The 17,087-nt window shown below is 49.4% G+C and overlaps 1 protein-coding gene across 1 annotated transcript in view; it reads left to right on the forward strand.

The window, feature by feature from the left end:
- The first annotated feature begins 452 nt into the window (after nt 1-452).
- Nucleotides 453-17,087, forward strand: part of Anpep (alanyl aminopeptidase, membrane) — a 43,272-nt gene continuing 26,637 nt past the window's right edge. The window contains exon 1 of the mRNA XM_052160172.1: nt 453-551. The gene's annotated coding sequence lies outside the window, so the exon portion shown is untranslated. The remainder of the gene's footprint in view (nt 552-17,087) is intronic.

The following is a 17,087-nucleotide window of genomic DNA, read 5'->3' on the forward strand; positions in this document are numbered from 1 at the left end:
GCAAAGGATGTCTACAGAGCCTGGTAAGGGCAAAGGGGACGCAGTGCCAGGGAGAACCTGGCCCACGACAGGCTGCTCTTTCTTACACCTCGCTCAGACAAGCTCAGGTTAGAAGACTTTGTGGCATGGAATGGGAGTCCCTAGTTACCAGGGAAACTAAGTTTTCCTTCTTGGGTTCTTAGTCTTGGAATAAAAGAATTTAAATACAGACCAGGAAGGAAGCTTAAGGACAATTTTATTGGAATTTGGAAGAAAATGACAGAACAGAGTAGAGGGTAAATCTTGGAAGCTTCCTGGAGGAGGAAGCTGGTAGGAAAGAAGAGTGAAGAGGGCGACTTTGGCAATGGTGATGAGCAAACAATCACATGGTGGAAAGGGAGTGGGGGTGGGGCTTTGGGGAAAGGGGAAAGGGGCCCAGAGAAAGCAGCATGCTCCAGTTCTGGCCAGTGTGTAAGAGAGGGGTGTGGGGTGGGGAGAGTTAGGACTCCGTGGGAAGAATACAGGAAGGAAGTCCTGCCAACCGCCATTGCCAGGGAGGGGCTTCTGGAAGGGTAAGTACAGTGTCTCTTTACGGGAATAGCACTTCTCTTCTTAGTCTGTCTTCGGGGACATTCCCTCAGGTATGGAGTCCTGGCCTGGTGACTGACAGGCCCAGCTGGTTAACTCTTAAAACAGTGTGTTGTGTTTTGGGTAAAACACCTTTCTTCCGACCAAGAAAGAGGAAGAACCAGGAAGAAGTAGTTCTTCCTTAATGGGCCTCTGCAAGCCCAGATGCCACACCCAGTGGTAATTCAAATCCTCAGAGGCTTCCTTCGTAAGGGAAACAGGAGGGAAGGGGGTCCTTCTCCAGTGTCTCCCAGGTCTGCTAAAATGTTTTCAGCTACGTAACTCTAGCACTCTGGGAAGTGTGAGGGAGGAGATTGCCTTGGTATGGGTGTACAGAGTAGGCCTTGGCCAAAGATGGCCTTAGGCAGTCCGTCTGATCTGGCTCTGTCAGGGAAGAGGCAGCTCAGCTTGGGGTGAGAATTACTAGATGGTGACTAGACATCATCTCAAGCAAGGAAGGTTAAGTACTAATCGTGGGGATGGGGGAGGCAGCAGAATCTGTTCAGAATCCTAACTCCAGGGGAGGATGGGATAACCAACATTTTGACACCAGGCTAGACCACTTCTTTGGCGACTGCTTTCATTAGTGACAGGTGTCCATGGACGAGGTGTGCCCGTCCTCAGAAGACACCTGCAGCGTCACTCACACGACGACGCCATGGGGATGGTTCTATTTCCATCTGGCAGTGGGCCGTTCCCTAGATCAGGGTTGTTCCTTCCACCTGGGTCCTGGAGTGTAGGCAACTTATGACAGAATGGGATGTGAACGAGAAAGAAACCACCAAGGGTGGGGCTGTTTGTTGCTGTGTGATGGGGTGCCAGACCTTAGGAGGCCCTGAGACCTTAGCATAACCACATCCACTCTGGAAGCGCCGTTTAGGCCGTCAAACAGTGTGCAGACAGCACCACCCCCCAAACAAAGACCTCATCCATCAAATCATATAGTTCTGGGCTCGTCTCTCAGTGGACCAACCTTGCTTTTTTAGCTTCTGTAGTTCCTCTTCTGACTAACTGTTCTTGTTAGTCAACCCAGTATGTCACCCCAGAACATGGTTTTTGTGTTTAAATGGTCATCCTGAGAGAGGCTTGAAACTACACTGGATCCCCAACACCCAGCCAGCTAATAAAGACTTTCTATTGGCTTGAACCCTTGAATCCAGTCGACTCTGGCGGATTCCCACAGCTGCAGCCTGGCAGCCTCCCCTAGCTGAGACGGGGTCTCGAGGGCATCATCACACACTGGAGCTCTGTATGCTTGAGTCAAATATAAAATAACTCAGGAGCAAGGCAGCCTGACACATACAGTGACGAGTGGTGTGATCTCATTAGCAGAGCGTGCTAACGATTCCCTAGTGACAGGAAAGCACTGTCTGCCTGCTTGGCAAGAGCGAATGTGAAGGGAGGACGCAGTCCGCACGCTCAGCACGTTTCCTATCGTAACGTGACTGTAGTTCACGGCTATGCGATGTCAGAACTGCAAACGTCCAGAGTGAGTTCAGGCCAAAGACTGGTTGACGGAACGGGTTTGCTTTGGGTCCAGGATGAGACCCAGGGCTAAGCAAGAACTCTATAAGCACTCTTCAGAATTCTTCCTCCCCCAACCCCACCCCTCTTTCTCTCTGCTGTTGGTTTGGTTTTTGTTTGTTTGTTTCTTTTTTCCAAGACCAGGGTTTCTCTGTGTAGCCCTGGCTGTCCTGGAACTCACTCTGTAGACCAGGCTGGCCTTGGACTCTTGCCTCCCAAATGCTGGGGTTACAGATGTGTGCCACCACCACCTGTCTTTGGTTTTTTTGGTGTTTTTGTTTTGTTTTGAGGTGTCCCCCCAACCCCATATTGTGTGTGTATGTGTGCATGTGTGATGTCTGTGCATGCATGTGCTTGGCTGTACACACCTTGCACATACAGAAGTCAGGAGGACAGCCAGCATGTCCTCCTCTCTCGCCCTCTGCCTCGTTCCCCTGACAGGCCTTCACTGACTGGAGCCAGGCTGTCAGCCAGCAAACCCCGGGATTCTGCTGTCGGCCCCCTCGATCCCACGGCCCACAATCCTTAGTGTTCCTCCTGTTTCATCCCCCCTCCCCCATAGCATTGGCCTTCTCCGGTGTGGCACACAAAGGCACCTGGCTTTTTACCTGGGCCTTGGGATTTGAACTCACTTCTTTGTGCTTGTGTAGCGAGCACACTTTCTTACATACTGAGTCAGGGCCCCGGGCCTCAGCTTTGTTTTGTTTGAGACTTGGCCTCCTGTAGCTCAGGCTGACCATGTAGCCCCGGCTGAGGAGAACCTTACATTCCTGATCCTCAAGTCTCCAAGTTTCTGGGGTTACAGGTATGTGTCCTCACCTGGCTAGGATTCATAGACCCTTTATACAGCTGTGGCAAATGACTGGCTTGGAGATGAATCAACACAGTAAGATACCAGAGTGTGCCTGAATCCAAATCCTGTGCTTATTAACCTGGAATGAAAACAGGTTTTGTCATTGTTGTTTAACTGTGAGCCCAGACTGGTTTAGAACTCACAATCCTCTCTGCCTCACTCCGCTGCACTCTAGGATTACAGTCACGTGCTACCACCCCAGCGTTGTATTGGTATTTGACTGGCTGACCAGGGGTCTCCAGGTGACAGGGCATTCTGGAGACAGCATATGCCTCCTCCCACTTCCAAAAGAGTAGAGAGGGGTGAGTGGAGGCGGGGGGGGGGGGGGGAAGGTGTTGTTGAGGGGGCAGAGGTAGGGGGGAGTAATAGAATTGCCATAGTAACCAGGGCCTTGGGAAGGGAGGACTCAACAAGGCATAGTGAGGTGCTGGGGCCCAGCTTGAATGTGCTTGGGACAGCCACTTGTTAAAATTCCACCATTTCCTGGGTCAGTTGTTCAGCACAGCCATTGTGAAAAATTAAACTAGAGATGCTTAGATTTAAAGTTTATTGAAAACAAGGGCTGCAGAGTTTGCAGTCACCTGTAACTCCAGCTCCAGAAACCCAGCACCTTGTCTGAACTCACCTGCACAAACACACGCACACACGCATACACACACACACACATGCATACACACACACACACACACACACGCATACACACAATTAGAAATAAAATATGCCTTCAAAGAAATAAGCAAACTAAAGTTTACTGAAAGCAAAGGCAAGGAGGAGCATGAAGACATAGTTCTGCTGGTAGAACGCTCGCCTGGCCTGCGGAAGCCCCGGGTTCCCTGGGAGCATCACACAACCCACGGTGTGGCGACACATGCCTGTAACGCTGGAGCATCAGCAGTTCAAGGTCATCCTTAGCTACAGAAGGAGTTCAAAGTCCACCTGGGATATGGAAGGGCCTATCTTTAAAATAATAAGAGTAAAAGTGTGCTGGGGATACAGGGCCGAGCACATGATCAGCCTGCATGAGGACCTGGTTCAATCCTAGCGGCCTCTGTAATAGGCGAAGGCAGAGACTGGGGGAAATGGCTTGGCGGTTAAGAGGTTAAGAGTGAACGTATGCTGCTCTTGGTGAGCGTGAGTTCAGCCCCTGGCATCCACACCCAGCAATGGCCACACCGCTCCAGCAGACTCAAGCGTTAGTCCAGCTCCAGAATCTTCCTCATGCCCCATCCCCATGACAACGTATAATTGAATTAAAAATAGATTTCTTTTCCAAAAGATGAAGATAATATTAAAAGCCCACCATCCATCAGCAATGGGCCACACTTGCCTCCTGCTGATGCGTCTGGGGGTGACGGGGCCTGCTGATGTGCACTGTGGGACTGTGCAGGTGGAGCTCCCGGCCCCTGCTTCTCAACGCCATCTTCCGCAACAGCTGCACACTCCATCAGTTGGATCACCTGTGGCATGGAAATTGGCAAATGTTGAAGCAACGGCTGCCCCACCCCTGGGCATGTTTGCTGTTTCATCACTGACCCTCTGGATCAGCTAAATGGGGGGAGGGTGTGGAAAGCTCGGGTCCGGACGTACAGAGCCTGAGGCTGTCTGGTCCAAGATGTCTGTCGTCATCCTAAATGGCTAGTGCGCATGCATTGAGTCCTGCTGCATGAGTAGATTTTGATTATGCGTTTTTCACCACGCCCCAGTGAGGTACCTAAAGAGCTATAATTGGCTGCAAGTGAGGGAACTGAGGCACAGAGATATTTACGCAGTATCACCTGGTCCTTAGGTGTCATAGCCAAGACCCAAAGCTGGACCCTAGCCTAATGTCCTGGGTGGGCTTCATCCCCCCAGGGGCCTGTGCTTCTCCTCAACAGCCAGTTCAAGAGGCCATGTGTCATGCAGGTCAATACACTGGAGCCGGTACCCCAGGGCCCAGGCCAAGGGCAGGTGGGCCTTTCCCTGAAGTAACCTGGAGCAGTGTCCAGGCCAGGCTGGCTGGGCAGAGTCCTCCTGAAGGTTCAAAGAGGAGAATGCCGTGTGTTCCTTTTCTGTTTAGTCTCTGTGACAAAAATCTCCAAAAGAACCAGCATAAGGGAAGGAAGATTAGTAACTATTCACAGAGCTAGTAGTCACTCTCACGGGGAGCCAGCCCTGTGGTGTTCTAGTGCAGACTGTGATGGAGGGAGCTCCTTCTCTGGAAAGAGGAGTTTTGTGATTCAGAGAGAAGTAGCCACAGTGACAGTGGGCAGTGAGGGAGGAGAAGCTGGACCTGGGGCGGCTCACCCAGGAGCAGCCCTGAGGGTTGAGAAAATTGTGAGAAGGGTACTGTAAGGCCCACCCAGCTGGAAGAGGGCAGAGAGACCCCTGGCAAGCCTGAGAGGCCATGAGGAGCTGCTGAGGCCTCATTTATGAGCAGAGTTAGGGGCTGAAGAGATGGCTCAGCGGTTAAGAGCACCAACTGCTCTTTCAGAGGTCCTGAGTTCAAATCCCAGCAACCACATGGTGGCTCACAAGCATCTATAATGAGATCTGATGCCCTCTTCTGGTGTGTCTGAAGACAGCTACAGTGTACTTATATGTAATAAACAAATCTAAAAAAAAAAGAACAGAGCTAGGTCAAGGCGTGTTGCACATTCAAGATTGACTGGAAAAGGGAGAGGCCGGCAGCTTGCAGGTGGTGGCAGGATCCCCTCCAAGGATGTGCATCAATGGCAGACAGCGCAGAGACAGGGTGATGAGTCCATTAGAACATACACTTGCAAAGTCCCATGGGGGTTGTTGGGTTTGGGCAGGACTTTCCTGGCCTCGATTGGCAATGGGGGATGGTATCCAGGAGCTGGTGAGTGCAAGGAAGAGGTGGGACAGACAGGAGGACAAGATGGGGAGGGATACTCTGGGGTGTGTGGCAGAGGTGGGGGACGTTGGAGAGGTGGGGTTGTGAAAGCTGAACAGGAAGGAATTCAGGGGTGGTCAGTGAGGCAGACGTGTGTGTGTGTGTGTGTGTGTCTGGGGGGGTAGGTGTGGGTGTGGGGGTCCTGGAGGTCTGAGAGGCTTGAGAGTGGCAGAGGGGGTCAAGGTGAGTGACAGGCTGTGGCCTGACTGAGAGAATTCCCACAAAGGCTTCAGGCTACTGAGGTAGGGCGGGAAGGGTGTGCAGGGGAGACAGGTTGGAGCAGGTCTCCCAGGGGTGAGGAGGGTGGTGTTCTCCAGGGTAGGATGACAGCTGGTGATTTTATTTTCTTCCTGATGCTGAAGGCATGGGAGGCAGAGATAAGGTGTGGGCTGGTGGAAGGTGACAGGCTGAGGAACTTCCCAAGACAAGAATAGGAATCTCCAGCTTACAGGCAAGGCCAGAAGGTCCAGTTTACTTCCTGCTCTTAATTTTCTTCAGGGGAAAAAGAGTCTTATATCTAAGGACAAGTATCCTTAAAAGAAAAGCGGGGAAGCTATGTATTCACAAAGTGAGAGACTGGAGACTGAAAAACTGAAGCGTTCCTTAAGACAGGCTGCTGGCTTCCCTGGCACTCTCAGGGTACCTTGCCCTCATAACCCCTATCAGGCTGTGTAGTGATCTGTCACCAAAGACCAGGAACCCAATCCCTGGGGGTGTTAAAAGGGCCCTGGGCAGTGCCAGCCAGGGCAGAGAGGCAAGACTGGCCTGGGCACATCTTTCCTCCCTGAAGTTATTTTCTCAGGGATCTGTCACTGCAAAGGGTAAATGACCAAAACAATATTTTCTGGTAAGGCAGTTTCTGGACAGGAGTGGCAGAGGCCCTTGGGCTGCAGGAGGGGTGACCAAGGAAACGCTAATGGCAAACACCTGAGCAGTGGCTCCCCAGGCATGGGAGTCATCTTCTTTAGTGTGAATAGCCAAGGTCAGTGGAGGCCTTTCTGGGTCACTCATTTCCTGCTGACTGGGCCACTTGGAGAATGCCTCAGGGAGGTCTAAACCTGTTTCCTTATCTCAGAAGTAGGTTGCCCAAGTCCCATTGTTTTGCTTGAGACTGGATCTCATGTAGCCCAGGCTGGCCTTACTCTCCTTGTATAGCCAAGGATGGTCTTGATTTCATTTTTTTTTTGTCTTTGTTTGTTTTTTGTTATTGTTTTATTTTTGAGACTGGATTTCTCTTGAGTAGCCCTGGCTGTCCTGGAACTTACTCTGCAGACCAAACTGGCCTTGAATTCAGAGATCTGCCCGCCTCTAGCCTTGCAAGTGCTGAAATTAAAAGGCGTGCGCTACCAGGCCTGGCTGATGATGTTGAATTCCTTAATTCTCCTGCGTCACCTTCAAGTCCTTGGGATTCCAGGCTTTACATACCACCTGGCAAATAGAACTCTATTTCTTCCTTTCTCTCTCTGTCTCTGTCGTCTTTCTCTCTCATCATCATCATCATGATCATCATCATCATCATCGAAAGAGTGTCTCTTTATGCAGTCTTTGCTGTTTTGGAACTCACCATATAGACCAGGCTGGCCTTGAACTCACAGAAATCTGCCTGCCTGTGCTCCCGAGTGCTGGGATTAAATGCGTGTGCCACCACACCTAGCTTAGACCTCTTACCTTCCTCATCCTGGAGCCAGGATGTCTGTCTCCCCAAAACTCTCTCCAGGTCCTGGGGGGCGGACACCCAGAGCTATATTTCCTGGATCGTCATTTCTATGGAAGTTGGTCTTCCTCTGTCGGTCCTCAGTGCTACCCATGTGGTTATTAAACGCTGAGGGGATCAGTCCGCACCCCAGGAGCAGCTACAGGAATTGCAGGGTCCAGCTCCAAGTGAAAACGTGAGTCCTCTTGTTCAAATCGGGGCTGAGTGTGGAGACCCAGGCCTGTAACGCCAGCATCTGACAGACTGAACTAGGAAAATTGTGAGTTCAAGACTGGCCTGGGATACACAGAGTTCCAGCCAGCTGGGGCTACAGAGCAAAACCGTGTCAAAGGAGAGAGAATCTGTGAAGGTTCTGAATGGGGTTCAACAAACAGTCAAATCATATGCAGGGCCTTTGGGGGGTGAGTAGGAATGGGGGGCGGCTTCCCTCCTTCCCTGCCTAGGAGCTTTGCAGCCCGGCCCTACCACAGCACCAGGAGGGACTGAAGTCGTACGTGGCTGTGTGTCATGGGTTCCAGGGAATGTGACTATTAGAGTTACCATTGTGGTGGTGAGGTCAGCATCCTGCCCCCCACCCAGTGACCTCAGGCAAGTCACTTGATTTCTGGGCTTAGTTCTTGACATGTGATGGGTGACATGTAGCTTCGAAGGACCACAGCCTTAGGACTGTGATTTGGCATCTGTGTGGGAGACAAAAGGCAGAAGAAAAAAAAAAAAACCTCACCACAGACTTGAGACACTCCAGAAATCTGGAGGCCACAGGCGAGCTGTGGTGCTCCTAGGAGGGCCTTGTCACCCTTCCGTGGAGAGCCAACACTTCATCCTGGGCATTTGGCATAGGGACACTTTTGTGACACTTTGATCCTCTCTGGTACCCCCGACCCAGCTTCACCCCTACAGGAGACAGGTGTTTTGGGTGAAGGAGCCCTGTCTGGCTGACCTAAGATAAACAGATATTTCGTTTGGGACAAAATCCCCAGAGGTTCCACACTCCGAGGGTTTCAGATAAGACTGTCCCATTGTATAGACAATGGCCGTGGGGTGGCAAATGACCACGCAAAGCCAGCTGCCCCGCTCGTGAGCGTCAGACAATGGCTGCCGACATTTGCCTGCCTGCCAAGCTCAGAGTCTATGGAGAACTTGCATGTCCCTGGAGCTCCTAAAAGAACATGTGGCCTTCGGCTGGGGCAGAAACAGGGTGCTCAGGGGATCTGCAGAGCGGTGCGGGCCTCAGTCTTCCTGCCTGGCTGTCCGGGTGCCTCCCCACATCTTGTCATCTCCCAATGGGCTCCACGCCCATTTTGTCTCCTCCACAGTTGCAGCTAACAACAGGCCCCTCTCCACTTCCTGTCTCTCTGGAGAAAGTTCTCGTCAAATGTTCCTCTCTGCCTCTCTGTTTTGTTTTCTTCTTCCAAAAAGCTGTTTTCAATTAATTCCATAATAAAAACCATACCAAATTCTTGAAAACAACAGCATCGAGAAATTATTTTTGAAAACTAGCTCAGGAAGTGCTTACCCAGATCCGTCCGCCCGGTTCAGCAGCACCCTGGTGCCCACCCCTTTAATCATCCTCCCAGGCCCCTCCCCACGTCTCTCTCACCAGGTCTCTGGAAACTATCCCCAAACTGTCCCTTCGTGATGCCCCCCCATCACTGTGTATAGCCGTCTGCGGATCGCCCACCCCTACCCCCCAGTTACCCACCACTGTGTAGGGCAGTCTGCGGAGTCCCTGCCCTCCGATTACCCAGCCTGCCACACACTGCCCCAGGGATGCTTCCTCTACAAGATGAATCTGTTCTGTCCGAATTCTTTTTGCTCAAATGCCATTAGGGATTTGTCCTCCCCTAGATACAAAGCCCAGATCACCGAGCCTTACTGCCCACCAGGCAGGTGATTCTGCCTTTGTGTATGCTGGACCTTCTGTGATAGACTCTGTTTCAGAGTTGGGGGAGGGGGAAAGGCCAGTGCAGGAAGTCAAGGCGGGGAGAAGGGGTCCGGCAGCCCCAGGTTGCAGGGGCTTACAAACAGACGTATGTACTGGGTAGGGGCAGAACAGGAGCACCCAGCACCTCAAAGCTGGAGGAGGTGTGTGCCTTAGTCTACCTCAGGAGACAAAGGAGGCGTGTTACCAGACGGACTATACATGGGCTTTCTTCTTCTTCTTCTTCTTCTTCTTCTTCTTCTTCTTCTTCTTCTTCTTCTTCTTCTTCTTCTTCCTTCTCCCCCTCCTCCCCCTCCTCCCCCTCCTACTCTTCCCCTCCCCCTCCTCCTTCCCCCTCCTCCTCCCTCCTTCCTCCTCTTTCTCTTCCTCCTCCTCCTCTTCCTCCTCCTTTTCTTCCTTCTTCCTCCTTCTCTTCCTCTTCCTCCTCCTTCTCCTCCTCTTCCTTCCTCCTCCTCTTCCTCTTCCTCCTCCTCTTCCTCCTCCTTTTCTTCCTTCCTCCTCCTCTTCCTCTTCCTCCTCCTCTTCCTCCTCCTCTTCCTCCTCCTTTTCTTCCTTCTTCCTCCTCCTCTTCTTCCTCCTCCTCCTCTTCCTTTTCTTCCTTCTTCCTCTTCCTCTTCTTCCTCCTCCTCTTCTTCCTCCTCCTCCTCTTCCTCTTCCTCCTCCTCTTCTTCCTTCTTCTTCCTCCTCCTCCTCTTCCTCCCTCCTCCTTTTTCTTCTTTTCAGGAGAGGGTTTCTCTGTGTAGCCATGGCTGTCCTGTGTAGACCAGGCTGGCCTTGAACTCACAGAGGCCTGTCTCGTGCTGGGATTAAAGGCACATGCCATTACTGCCCAGGAAAACTCTTCTCTCCTTAAGTTGCTTTTGTCAGATATTTTTGCTACAGCAATGAGAAAATTGACATAGTGGACAAGATGTTGCCCATGTCTAAGATGGTTACCCAGGTCAAGCTATATCCATCCAACCTTCTCCTCTATTGTAAGAAGGTATCCCTTAAGACTCCACCCAGTTAGGTCCCCTATCTGCTGGTCTGGAGACTGTCTGCAGGTCACAGTGAGGAGCAAGTGTGGGACACGTGGTCCTGACAGGTGAAAGGAGAATGACAGGTCCTGTACCCTCAGGATCAAGCTGTCACCGAAGGCCACACAAAAGCTTTCTTCCCAGCCAGGCTGCCCTGCTCCTGATCACCGCCTTCACCGCCTTCCCCCAACGCTGTCTCCTCCCTTTTCTCTTTCTCCATGCAGAGGTTGAATCCAACCCAAGGTCTGGCGTACACTGAGCACAAGCTTTCCCTGAGTCACACCGAAGCCCATGCTTTTTAAAGTAATAGCTCTAATACTTCCATGGTTTGGGTAGCGAAGGGAGAGCATTTCAAAACTTGCGTGAATTTCAAAGAACTAGTCGGAGTACGTGGAGAAAACAATTGCTCCCTCTCCCAATGGCGCCCTGCGTGGGACTGGCCCATGGAGGCCCAGTGGATTGACCTTTGCCAAGTCTCATTTCTGTTTTCTTGGCACTTGTAGCCAGGCACAAGTTAGTGTTTATTTCTGTTATTATTTTGGAGATAGGGTCTCCATATGCAACCCTTGCTGTCCTGGAACTCACTGTTTAGACTGGGCTGGCCTCCAGCTCAGAGACCCACCTGCCTCTGCCACCTCTGGTGCTGGATTAAAGGCGAGTACCACCATGCTGGGTTGAGTTGTGTTATTTGTGTGTGTGTGTGTGTGTGTGCACGTGCGCGCGCGTGAAGAAGTGTCACATGAATGCATGACTGTTACACTGGAACTTGCTAAGTTTTAAATAGTTTTATTTTATGTCTGTGAGTGTTTTTGTTTGCATGTATGTCCATGTACCTCAGGCATGCCTGGTGCCCACGGAGGTCAGAAGAGGGTATTAGACCTACTGAACTGGGTTATAGTTATTTCTGACTGGTCATGTGGGTGTTGGGATCTAAACTCAGGTTCTCAAGAGCAACAAGAGATTTTTCACGACTGAACCATTTCTCCAGCCTTTGGCACTTGTTTTTTGTAACTTAAAAATATACTGTGGTTATCGGGCCCTGGGTTACATGCCCATGTTCCCGGCACTGCGAGACGGAGGTGGGGGACTGGCGAGTTCAGGTGAGGTCACATAGGAAGTTTAAACCCAACCACGGTATTCTTTCCTGTGGACTGTTAATCAGCCGACTTGACAGCATGGTGGTTAATAGCCATTCTCAACGTCACTAGACTTGGAACCTTATATAGGAAGGAGATACCCTCAGAAGGTCAGAGGTGTGTCCATTCCTATGTGATTTAGTTCCCAGAAGAAAAACTCCTCCCGAATGCATGGGCTGGAATAAGAAGTGAGAAAGGAGAAAGCCAGCTGGGTGCCAGTTCTCTTTGTATCCTAACTTCTGGGTTCAATGTGGTCAGCCACCGCGCCTTCCTGCTTCTAAGCCTTCCCCACTGTGACGCGCTGGATCCTCTCTCAAACCTAGAGCCAAAATAAACCCTTCCTTCCTTAAGCTGTTCTTGTCAGGTGTTCTGGTCACAGCGGTAAGAATAAGCAAGTCACACAGACATTTGTTAGAAGAAGCACTGGCAAGAAGTCTTGTCCAGCCTGTTAGTCCTGGCTCCTCCCATCCCAGCCTGTCTGTTAGCCCTGGCTCCTCCCACCCCAGCCTGTCTGTTAGCCCTGGCTCCTCCCACCCCAGCCTGTCTGTTAGTCCTGGCTCCTCCCACCCCAGCCTGTCTGTTAGCCCTGGCTCCTCCCACCCCAGCCTGTCTGTTAGCCCTGGCTCCTCCCACCCCAGCCTGTCTGTTAGCCCTGGCTCCTCCCACCCCAGCCTGTCTGTTTGTCCTGGCTCCTCCCACACCATGTTTTTAGCAAAATCCCCCAAACAGGGTCACAGGCTCACAAAGTCTATGCATTTAAACTTTATGTACCTTGCAGTTTTTCTGTCTCAATAGAACAAGTCACTGGTCCCCTAAGAGTGTGTGAACGTCTCATACCCTTCCCAACTCTAGATGTTGGGAAGGCGGCTAAACAGGCCGAAGCTCATTGTTTTTTTTTTTTTGTTTTGTTTTTTTTTTTTTTTTTTTTTTTGCAGTTTCGGGAATGTAATCAAGGCTGGCTCTTAGCTGTGCCCAATGGCTGTTTTATTTCCTCCTCTGAGAAGTTAAGATTCTAATCCTTTGTCCAGTTTATAATGTGTGTATTAATCAAACACCTTGTAGGGCCATTCGAACATTGTTGATATTAATCTCACCGTTTATGTGTGTCAAATTATTTGCAGCGGTCGCGGGGGTGGGGGGTGGGGGGTGGGGGAGTGGCGCTAGGGACCCAACCCAGAGCTTTAGAGATGCTAAGCTTTTGTTCTATGCTCTCCTCCAGCGTAGTCATAACTATCCAGTTACAAGCAGAAATTTGCATGGCAGACATTTAACTTCAAAGCATGTTGAAAAGAGCAACAGGGCTAGACTGGGGCAGTGGCTAAGCGCTTAAGAGTGTGACCCGTACTTGCAGAGAATCTGAGTCACAACACACACACACACACACACCCTGCACATGTTCTCAGCGGCAGCTTGAAATCACAACTCCAGCTTCAGGGGATCCAACGACATCTTCAGGCCACAAAGGCCACCTGCACCCACATACACAAACCCACACACAGACAAGCACTCATTTACATAATTTAAAAATAAAATAGTTTTTTTCGAGATAGGGTTTCTCTGTGTAGTCCTGGCTGTTCTGGAACTTACTCTGTAGACCAGGCTGCTTCAAACTCAGCAACCTGCCCCTGCCTCCCAAGTGCTGGGATTAAAGGTGTGCACTACCACACCTGGCTTTTTTTTTTTTTTTTTTTTGAGTTATGACAACCCTGGAACACACCCATCTCCAAGCCTCCACGGTCACCACTGTGGCTAGTTCCCTCACACCCACAGACTATTCCTTCTTTCCTTGTGGTGTTGTTTGTTTGTTATTTTCTTTTTTTAAATTTTCTTGAGAGTTTATTTTCCTTTTTCTTATCTATTTTATGTGAGTAGCTGTTTGTTTGTGTGTGTATGTGTATGTGTGTGTGTGTGTGTGTGTGTGTGTGTGTGTGTGTGTGTGCAGTACCCATATAGGCCAGAAGAGGGCACTGGATTTCTTCCACTAGGTGCTGCAAACAGCCCAGGTCCTTTGGAGGAATGACCAATGCTCTTAACTGCTGACTATCTCTCCTGTCCCCTCTCGATTTTATTCTTTTAAATAAACACCTCAAATGTGTAGACAAGGATGACCTTATAATCCTGATGCTGTCTCTGCCTCCTGAGTTCTGAGGTTATGGGTGTCTGCTGCGGCACCTGGTGGGGATGGCACCCAGGCCTTCCTTCAGGCTGGGCAAACTACCAACTAAGGAACATCTTCTGCCTCTCCTATTTGAGACAGAACCTTGCTGTGTAGTTCACTTGTACCTTGATCTTGAGGCAATCCTCCTGCCTCAGCCTCTAAAGTGTTGAGATTATAGAGGTTCCCAATGCCACATTACCACGTCCAGCCCTTGTGATAGTCTTTTTGTTTTGTTTTGCTTTGTTTTCCAATGGAGAAAAATTTGCATTTAACTACTAAGACTTTCCTTTTTTCAGCTTCTGGATTTTTAAAAAAAAATAAAACTTAGAAAGGTCTTCACAGTTAATAGTTAAACAAAGCAAAAAATGTCCTTCAAGTGCCTTTAATACGTGATCTGCTATTTTTAAATGTGGCCCAGTGCTTTATTGTCAGAGTGAGACCCATAATTTATTTAACCAAACCCTTGATCACTGAGCATTCAGTTCAGTTTCCCTGTGTTAGATCAGCCATTCTGTGACCCCTGGTTCTCTGCCCCATCTGGACTTATGCCAAAGGGAAACCCCAGACATCAAATTGCTTCCTCTGTGACTTGACCATGGGCTGGGGATGTAGTTCAGTTGGTAGTGTGATTTTCCTGTGCACAAGGCCCTGAGGTCCATCTTCAGCACCTTATAAACTGAGCATGGGTGCAAACCTGTAAGCCCAGCAACTGGGAGTCAGAGGTCTGAGGACCCGGAAACCGTGATCATCCTTGACTACTTAGTAAGTCTGAGGCCAGCTTAGACCACAGGAGATCCTGTCTCAGACAAACAACCCGAAACCTTGGACTTTGATATTGCTGTGTTTCTGGTCTTCTTATGTAGCTCCACTCTCGATTTAACTTAATTTATATATAAATAGATGCTGTGCTCATTCATACGGCTCAACAAGGATGGCACTGGTGAGATGACTTAGTGGATAAGGCACTTGCTTTATCCTGAGGCCAACTACCTGAGTTCAGTCTGTGGTACCCACATGATCGAAGGAGAGTACAGATGCTCCACACATGTACCATGACACATGTGCCACACACACACACCCCCCCACACACACACACACGTATTTTATATTCACACCTACAGATTGATGATAGATAAGTAGATAGATAGGTAGGTGGATAGATAGATAGATAGATAGATAGATAGATAGATAGATAGATGGAAGGATACATGGGAAAATCTCTGATCTTGTTCATCAGTTTCCCTGGGAAACAAACCATGTTGTCAGTTTGTGCGTCTTTCCAGCTAACACACACACACACACACACATGCCCCACACATACCATACAGACACACACATACACACGCACATATACATATACCACCCACACACATACAGACACATATACATATACCACACATAGAGAGACACACACACACATACATATACCACACACAGGTGCACACACACACACACACACACACACACACACACACACACGACTTCTTACTTCATGTCTCTCTGGGATTGTTCCAGAGTGTAGAGCCTGTGTGTCATGGCTGTATCCACAGGGGCAGGCAGTTAAGTTCACTCACCTTACCTCTCTGATGGACATTTAGGAAACTTACAGCTGTACATAACGGTGCATAGGAAAATCTTCTCAGTTCCTCAGGTCACGTGTGTTCTGTAGGCTACGGTTCTGAAAGTGCTGGATGGAAGGGAGATGTGATTGTCGTGGTAAATATGGCCAGACCAAGCCATATCTGTCTCTATGGATGCTCAGTTGGCTGCTCATCCACCTAAGGCTGGAGGGCCCTGCTTTCCTCCTCTCAGCTCTGCCTCAGCCTCTGCCCACCACCCTCTCAAAAGCTTGTGGCTTTGTTGTTTTCTTTATCCAAGACTGGCTTTCTCTGTGTAGCCCTGGCTATCCTAGAACTTGTTCTGTTCTGTAGACCAGACTGGCCTCAAACTCAGAGATCTGCTGGCCCCAGCATTCACAACCAGTTTTATTGTTGTTGCTTATGATGATCATGTTGTAGCTCAGGCTGACCCTGAAGTAGACATCCTCCTGCCTCAGCAAGGATTACAGACAGCATACATCACCTAGTTAATAAGTAGTCTCTCCCTCATCCCTGGCTTCCCCTCAGATTCTCTGAGTTTTGAGCCCCTGTGTGCTAGATAAGTATTTTACCACAGAACTAGGAGCAAAAACAACAACCACAAAAATCTTATAGTTAAAATTTTTATTTACCTTATCAAGAATTATCAAGTATCTTGCCAGGCATATACCTACAATCCCAGTACTTGGGGGGTAAAGGCAAGAGAATTATGAATTCAAGACAACCTTTGGCGACATAGTGAGTTCCAGCTTGACCATAGGAGCTCACCAGCTATCAGAGACAATGTTTTTAAAAAACAACAAAAAAACAGGGCTGGAGGGCTGGCTGAGCGGTTAAGAGCACTGACTGCTCTTCCAGAGGTCCTGGCTACACCTGCTCTTTACATGGGAGCAGGGGATCCAAATCAAATTCTTATATTTGCACAGCAAGCACTCCTGCCTACTGAATCATGTTCCCGGCTCATAATGCTGAAATGTTAATGCGTTCACTCCCTCTCTTCTCATATTATTTTGAAACTTTAATTCTTTATGTAGTCAAATGTATTGATCTTTTCTTTAGAGGTCTCAGATTTACTAAAACACTTAAACAAGCTTTTCTTATACAGGTTCCCCCTTTAAAAAAAATCAGCCTGTGGTTTCACTGAAATATGTATGTTTTGCTCTATATGAAATATTACATACATACATATATTTACTTTGGTGTAGGGATCCATTGACCCCAGGGCCTTGAACAGTCCCTATCCATGTAGCCACACCTCTAGCCAAAACAGGACGTGTTTTTAATGACGGTATAGTATGTCACCATATGAGAGGACTATAATTTATTTAGCCACGCCCCTATTGCGGAATGTTTAAGCTATGTTTTCTTTTCTACGGCTATGAATTATACAGCGTTAAGAAGCCTGTGCATGGACTTTCAACTTCCTTAGGCTGAACTCCCGAAAACCACCTTCATTCTCAACCCTACACTGTCCTCAGAGAGCAGTAGCCCTTCTCCTACAGCAGGGTTCCTCTCAAGACACCCCCCCCCCCACAAAGCCTGAGATGGGAGGGAGGCCCAGGGTTCACTCTCTTGGCCTGTCGTAGCCCATCTTTGATCTGTCGGCCACAACAGATAGGCGTGGGTCTGGAAGAAAAAGGAAATACG

This window comes from Apodemus sylvaticus, chromosome 1, assembly GCF_947179515.1.
Source record: "Apodemus sylvaticus chromosome 1, mApoSyl1.1, whole genome shotgun sequence".
Classification (NCBI taxonomy): Eukaryota; Metazoa; Chordata; class Mammalia; order Rodentia; family Muridae; genus Apodemus; species Apodemus sylvaticus.